At 39.3% G+C, this 8459-nt stretch overlaps 2 pseudogenes; one reads left to right on the top strand and one right to left on the bottom strand.

The window, feature by feature from the left end:
• Window positions 1-5674: 5674 nt before the first annotated feature.
• LOC102814414 lies at window positions 5675-7718 on the bottom strand (annotated as a pseudogene).
• A 273-nt stretch (window positions 7719-7991) lies between these two features.
• The window catches only part of LOC102814803, a 28043-nt pseudogene continuing 27575 nt past the window's right edge, over window positions 7992-8459 (top strand).

The following is an 8459-nucleotide window of genomic DNA, read 5'->3' on the forward strand; positions in this document are numbered from 1 at the left end:
CCAGCTCCCGGGATTCGCAAACCAGTGTCGGTCTTGAGTCCGATCTCGACTCGGACCCAAAGCGCACCTACTCGGCGCTGCCCCACAAAACTCTATCTCCCTCCCACATCCACTCCCAGGGCGTGCAGAGAAGCTCTGCTACTCTCCGCAGCTCTCTATTAGAAGATCCAGTCTCCCCGTGTTCGCTTCGGCTAAAAGAACCGTCAGACTCGCAGTGGGTCCCCCAACGGCGCAGAACGGGGGAGGCAGCGTAGCCAGAGGTATGGGAGTGAAGTCAGCGCGCGGAGCTGCGTGCGCGCCTGAACTCGTGGCCGAGCACGCGCCCGGGGCAGCGCGCAGCGACGTGCGGCGCGCTACTCATTTGTGCCTGCTCAGCGCTGGTAGGGGAAGCGTGGGCGGACCTACGTTGGACGTCTTCCCCTACGAGAGCTTGTGGGCCCCAGCTGTGGAGGCACTGTTTGTGGAAACTGTCGGCTTTTGTTGGCGTGTTAGTTAAGTCGTTTTATTTAAATGAGAAGTCCCAAACTCAGAAATCCTTGCAGTAGGCCATCGGCGGTTGGGGCGAGGGGGACAGGAGGAAATAGTTCATTTATTTGATTGTGTCGCGATCTGAGTGTTGTCGCGTGAAACAGAGAGTGAAAATGAAGGTTCCGCTTATGCCCGCCTCTCCGGACTGTGTGTCCCAAGAGCTCCAAAAGTGTACTGATCCCTGCGCGCGCAAATGCTGTTTGAGAGATTTGCTTAATCTTTCATGTGTGGGATTGATTGATCGAATTACCTATTTCTGTGCTTCACTTCTAACACTTTTTAAATTGGCTTAACACGGATCTTTCGTGACATCATTCGTTTCCGAGCTCAGCCTTCGTCGCTGTGCTTCATAGACACTGTAAAGTGAGATCAGAAAACTGCCACATAGATCTATCCCAAAGGAACTTACACGTTTGTGCAAAAACTATAGCATTCATAATTAACTTTTACTAAGGAGCTCTGGTAGCGTAGCGGTTATGAATCGGGCTGCGAACCTCAAACTCGGCAGTTCGAAACTACCAGCTGTTCCGCGGGAGAAAGATGAGGCTTTTTGCTCCCGTAAAGATTTACAGCCTCGGAAACCCTGCACAGGGTCGCTATGAGTCGGAACCGACTCTACGGCATATAACCACCACCACCAAGTGATCCTTATGTCCAAAGTGGTACTGTAAAAATGAAGTAAGTTACTATATTTCACTTAGTACTCACTGAAATAAGCATCATGGAAATGGGGGAATGTGTTATAAAGAATGGTTATTGACTATTTAAGGTCGGCGTCCTGGTGTGGTGCAGTAGGCTAAGCCCAGGACCTCAAGGTCAGCAGTTCAAACTCACCAGCCACACCTTGGAAACCCCATACTGGGTCGCTGTGAGTCAGAACCGACTCAACACACTTAACACTTAGGGTTAGACTTTAGACAAGTAGACAAGAATGGACAGGATGAGGGAACATAATGAGAAGACAGGAATGAAAAAGCTTGGGCCAGAATTCAACAAATATTCTTGATTATCCAAGAAGTGCCACTGTTGGTCCTTGCCCTCAAAGCACTCAATTAATTCAGTCAAGGACTCTCTAATGAAACTCTTTATAATAAAAAAAAGTGGCAATTAAAAACAATGTATTAAATCCCTTACTATTTAAAGGACTTAATACTACATAAGATGGTAAAGTTAGAGTCCTGATGTGGCACTATAGGATAAGCACTGAATTGCTAGCTGAAAGGTTGGTGGTTCAAACCCACCAAGCGGCTCCTCAGAAACTCTATACAGGGTCGCTGTGAGTCTACTAGCACTTAATAACAACAACAAGGTGGTAAGGAGCTCTGCAGGAAAACAGGTTTTGTGCTCGTAAAGAACAGATTCAGCTGCACACAACCACCACCACAGAAGGTGATGGTTGTTAGGTTCCTTTGAGTTGTTTGGACTCACAGTGACTCAATGTACAACTTAAAGATACACTGCTCAGTCCTGCACCATTCTTAACAATGGTTGCTATGTTTTAGCCCATTGTTGTGGCCACTGTGCCCCAACGGCCACTATGTCCATCTATTTCATGGAGGAGCTTCCTCGTTTTCACTGACCCTCTACCAAGTATGATATGCTTCTCCAGGGACTGGTCCCTCCTGAGAAGATGGCCAAAGTAAGTGAGATGAAGTCTCACCATACTCACTTCTAAGAAGCAGTCAGGTTGTACTTCTAACAAAACAATTATGTTATTTCTTTTGGCATGCATAGTATAGATAATATTGTTTGCCAACACCATAATTCAAAGACTTCCATTCTTCTTTCATGTTCCTTATTCACTGTCCAGTTTTCACATGGATATGAGGCAGTTACAAATGCTATGGCATGGGTCAGGTGCACCCTAGTGCTTTTTCACACTTTAAAGAGATCTTTCTTTCTCTCTCTCTCTTCTTCCTTCCTTTTTCTTCTTTTCTTCTTTCTTTCCTACCTTTCTTTCTTCCTTCATTTCTGTCTCTTTCTCTCTCACTCACACACACACACACACACACACACACACACACACACACACACAAATTTATTCTTTTAGGAGGCCAAAAGTCCAAATTCAGGGTGCCAGCTGTAGGGGAAAGCTTTTTCTCTCTGTTGGCTCTGGAGGAAAGTCTTTGTCTCTTTTCAACATCTGTGGGGATGACTTTCCTTGGGAATTGACATGTATCTTGGTATCAATCTTCCCTTGGATCTAAGAGACTTCCAGCCAGTCTAGGAGTCCTAGATCCAAAGGGCACACACTACTTCTAGCTCTTCTTTCTTGGTGGTAATATCATTTGATATGTTGACTACTGCGTCCATGGGTGTTAACTGTGGATCTGGGTAAAATGAAATGCTTGGCAACTTCGGTATTCTTTTAGTTTATCATGGTGTTGCTTACTGATCCAGTTGTGAGGGTTGTTTCTTTTATGTTGAAATGTAATCCATACTGAAGGCTGTAGTCTTTGATCTTCAGCAGTAAGTGCTTCAAGTCCTCTTCACATTCAGCAAGCAAGGTTGTATCATCTGTATATCTTGGGTTTTCAAAGAGTCTTCCCCCAATCTTGATGTTGTGTTTTTCATATAGTCCAGCTTCTTAGATTATTTGCTCAGCATACATCTTGAATAAGTTTTATGAAAGGATACAGCCCTGATGCAAACCATTCCCCTTGCTCTGTGAGTACAACTGCCTCTTGTTTTATGTGTGGATTTTGCATGAACATAATTAAATGTTGTGGAATTCCCATTCTTCACAATGTTATCCATAATTTGTTATGATCCACATAGTCTAATGCTTTTACATAGTCAATAAAGCAGAGTATTTAAGATCCAAAATCCATCTGACATCAGCAATAACATCCCCAATTCCACATCATCTTCTGGATCCAGCCTGAATTTCTAGAAGTTCCCTGTTGATGTATTACTACAATCGGTTTTTTTTTTTATTGTTTTTTTTTTTTATCTTTAGTAAAATTTTACTTGCATGTGATACTAATGATATTGTTCAGAATTCCCATCTTCTTTCAGATCACCTTACTGTAGAATGGGCACAAATATGGATCTTATCTAGTTGACTGATCAGGTAATCTTCCCAATTTCTTGGTATAAACAAGTGAGCACTTCCAGCATTGCATCACTTTGTTGAAACATCCCAGTTGGTATCCTGTCAATTCCTGTAGTGTTGTTTTCCATCACTGCCTACAGTGTCACTTGGACATTTCCCTTAAATACCACTGGCTCTTGATCAGATGCTACCTGTTGAAATGGTTGGATGTTGACCAATTCTTTTTGGTACAGTATATTCCTTCCATCTTCTTTTGATGCTTTCTACATCATTCAATATTTTGCTCATAAAATCTTTCAGTTTTGTAACTCAAGGATTGAAATTTTTTTTAATTCTTTCAACTTGAGAAATGCTCTTTTATTTTTCTAACTCCTGATCTTTACATATTCCATTATAGTACATTACTTAGTCTTTTCAAGCTTTGAAACCTTCTGTTCAGCTCTTAACTTCATAATTTCTTCCATTCACGTTAGGTACTGTACATTCAAGGACAAGTTTCAGAGTCTCTTCTGACATTCATTTTGGTATTTTCTTTCTTTTCTGTCTTTTAAATTACCTTTTATTTTCTTTATGAATGATGTCCTTAATGTCATCTACCAGCTTCTCTGGATTGGTCCTCAGTCATTAGTGTTCATTGCATCAAATGTATTATTTTTTTCTATATATATTAGTATTTATTTAAAATTCTGGATATTGTATACACAATTTGCTTCTTTTACCTAGCAATTTTTGGCATTTCTCTGATAGCACCTCTTGTAGTGGTTACGAATTAGGCTGCTAACCGCAGGATCAGCGGTTCAAAACTACCAGCTGTTCCACAGGAAAAAGATGAGGCTTTCTGCTCCCATAAAAATGTACAGCCTCAGAAACCCTGTACAGGGTCGCTATGAATCGGAACTGACTCCACGGCACATAACAACAACAACAACCGCATTTTTTTAAGCCACTGCAGAATATAAAAATTTTACAGTTATCTGAGTTGGTCATTTGTTAATAATCAAGTTAAGAAACAAAAGCCACAATGCACAATAAATTCTCCAATTTCAAAATATATCCAAGTTCGAAACCAAAAGCTACAATACACAATAAATACTTTTGAACCTATCTTTTTGTTAAGAATTAATTTCTAGAACAGGAATTTGGGTTCAAAACCAGGAGATTTTGAATTTTAATTGTTAATTTATACTTTAAAATTGTTGTAATAATTTATCATTCTGAAAATGCTATTTCTTTGGATACCATAATAGCTCATCTTTGCCGACATAAACTTACTGCCATTGAGTCATTTTCTGATTCATAGTGACCCTATGCATACAGTTAAACTGCTCCCTAGAATTTCCAAGGCTGATTGATCATCATTATGGAAGCAGACAGCCACGTTTTTATACCACAGAGCAGCTGGTGTGGAACCCGGTCTACCATCAGGGCTCCATAATAGGTTAAAAAAATAGATTTTAAACTTTTAATTTTGTGAAGTGTGCTTTCACACTCACTAACTGTGGTTTCTGATAATATCCATTTTTAATTCATTGCATCTTTGAATTTTACATTTTAGCCATTCTGCCTGCTATTTGAGTCTCGTTTTTTATTTTTTAAGGAGCAATAGCCCATAGAACTTCACAGAACATCAGAAACAAAATTTCTAAAGGTCTCAGATTTTTTCTTCTCTTTTATCATCAAAAAATTTGTCTTTACCTCTACTTTATATATTGGAGTTCTCAATTCATTGATAGTAAGTGAAATGAACTTTTACTAGATATACTCAGGATAACTCACAGTCTCTTATTTTAATACAATTTTCTTTTAAAGCCCAAACTACACTTTTTGTTTGTAGTGGATTCCTACCATTTGGAATCCATTACAAACTCCTATCTCTATGGGCCTTGATGTTAACTTATGCTACCAGAGGCTCCCTCATGTTGGCTATCTTAGCAGATACGCCTATGCACACCCAATCCTGGCCCTTGAGGGACTAGCATTTCGGTAGTTATAACAAGAAATGTTTCACAAACAGTATCTGGTAGTCTATTTGGGATTAATAGAGGAAAAAATAAAAACACTGCTCAGAAACAATTATCCACAGGTAGAAAGTCAACAGAATCTTTTTCCTAATTTTAAAATACGTAATTCTTTATAGAAGAAGAGAATAACTTGAAGCAAATCAGAATATGGCTTCATATTAATCATTCTTTTCTTATGCTTCAAATTGTATTTAATGCCTTTCTCTTCCTGTACATCAGAAAGAACACCTATGTATTCTGGGGAAAGTTTGTATTTCTCTAAATCAATTTCAAGAAAAAATGTGTCACTTTCAAATTCCTGCATGATCCTTGTCACAAACAGTCTAACATAGCCTGGCTGGTTCATGGCATCCTGAACTGCCTTCTACTATCAAAACTATCTCTACTTTATTTCCTAATTCTGGTTACTCTATAAGTTTTAAGGCATCATCCAGACTTTTGGCAAGCAAATTAGCTCTTTGTGGGGGTTCCTTGAGTTCTGAACTGAGAACCAAGTTAATTCTATCTTTGAAAGGTCTACTCTTCTCAGGAATGGAGAACCAAGTTTTCCTACCCATAACCACCAAATTCTGTTTACCTTCCACTGAAAAGGTCGTGGTCATGGTCATTCTTTGGAAATATTTGAATTCATTCCTCAGCGGGGGCCAGGGTAGGTCTCCGTTCTTGCTGATATCCAGGTTCTAGGACACAGTGACAATGCAGTTTAGAGGGCAGACTATGGCAGCAACAATGCACTCATATTGGATGCTTGGATTTCAAATCTATTTTTGAGTTAGTCTCTAAATTCATGTGGACTATGCTCATGGTCATACTTGGGGACTTGTATTTATATTTTCTTTACATTGAGACATAATCCATAATGAAGACTGTGGTCTTTGATCTTCATCAGTAAATACTTTAAGTCCTCTTCATTTTCAGCAAGCAAGGTTGTATCATCTGCATATCACAGGTTGTTAATGAGTCTTCCTCCAATCTGATGCCACATTTTTCTTCATAGAACCCACCTTCTCAGATTATTTGCTCAGCATACAGGTTGAATATAGTGAAAGAATACAACCCTGTTGCACACCTTTCTTAATTTTAAACGATTCAGTGTTCCTATGTTCTGTTTGAACAACTGCCTCTTGGTCCATGTACAGATTCCTCATGAGCAAATTAAGTGTTCAGGAATACTCATACTTCACAATGTTGTCCATATCTTGTCATGACCCACACAATCTAAAGCCTTTGTGTAGTCAGTAAAGCAGAGGTAAGCATCTTTCTGATATTCCCTGCTATCAACCAAGATCCATCGGACATCAGCAATGATGTTCTACGGCCTCTTCTGAATCCGGCTTGAACCTCTGGAAGTTTTCTGTCAATGTATGCTTGCAGCTGTTTCTGTATTACCTTTAATAAAACTTTACTCACATGGGCTATCAAAGATATTGTCCGATAATTTCCACAATCCGTTAGGTCACTTCTCTTTAGAATGGGCAGAAATATGGATCTTTTCCAATCAGTTGGCCAGATAGTTGTCTTCCAAATTTCTTGGCATAAATGAGTGAGTGCCTCCTGTGCTGCCTCACTTTCTTGAAAGATTTCAGTTTTTATTCCATCAATTCCCGGTGCCTTGTTCTTTGCCAATTTCTTCAATGCACCTGGGACTTCTTCCTTCAGTATCATTGGTTTTTGATCATATGGTACCTGTTGAAATGGTTGATGAATCAAAATTCAGTGAACCATATTAACAACTAACATAAATAAATTAATAGAAATTTTAATGCATTGTATTAATAGGTTTACTAGTTTTGAATGATAATTAAATTCTTTGGACAATTCTAATCATTATCATACTTTAAAAGAATTACTTCTAGGTTCCATTTGCTAATATTTCTCTAGTAGCTATGAATCTCTATTTAAAGATGTTATTGTCCTAAAGTTTTCCCATTTTGTTGTATACTTCCTCAGTTTTGCATCAGGATAATAGTAGCCTTGCATTTAGAAATTTTCACTTTTCTTTTTTTTTGGTATTCCTGAATAGTTTAAATGACATGAAAAATGGCAGCGTTTACATTGGCACAACTACTTTAGGAAAATGTTTGCCACTAACTTATCTTACTAAAGCTGAACATAGGTGTGGTGCTGTGGGCTAATGTGTCAGACTGCAAAGTCGTTTGAACTGCATGGTCGGTGGTTCAAACTCACCAGCTGCTCCTTGGAAACCCTATACAGGGTTGCTATGGGTTAAAATCAACTTGACAGCACTTAACAACACCACCCAGCAGGAATGCATACATACATTCTCCAAAAGACACCTGTGAAAATATGCATGTAGCTGACTGGCTGTGGGACCATCAAAGAAGATAAATAGCTGTGGTAGCGGGGAAAGTTGAGCCTTTGGGGCAATGTGTACTGACTTGCACAGGGCTAAATTTGGAACGGAGTTTCTTGTGCAACTTGAAGGTAGAAGTTGCTTGAAACAAATAGAACCATGCCTGTTTGCTGATGAAGACTCACCTGTGCATGGTGATATTCTTGAATTTCATGGTCCAGAAGGAACAGGAAAAACAAATGTTTTATCATTTAACAATACGATGTATACTTCCAAAGTCAGAATGTGAACTGGAAATAGAAGTCTTATGTATTGACACAGATCACCATTTTGATATGCTTTGGCTCATTATAATCCTTTAACACAGACTGTCCCAAAGCTCTGAAGAGAGAATAAAATCTTGCCTTGGAAGATACATTTTGGTGTACTGCAATAGTAGCTCCCAGTTACTTTTTACTCTTTACTCACTAGAAACGCTGTTTTGTAACCACCTCTCTCTCTACCTTTAGATTTTAGATAGCTTGTCAGATTTTTACTGGGT

The sequence above is a fragment of the Chrysochloris asiatica genome, unplaced genomic scaffold (assembly GCF_000296735.1).
Source record: "Chrysochloris asiatica unplaced genomic scaffold, ChrAsi1.0 scaffold00379, whole genome shotgun sequence".
NCBI lineage: Eukaryota > Metazoa > Chordata > Mammalia > Afrosoricida > Chrysochloridae > Chrysochloris > Chrysochloris asiatica.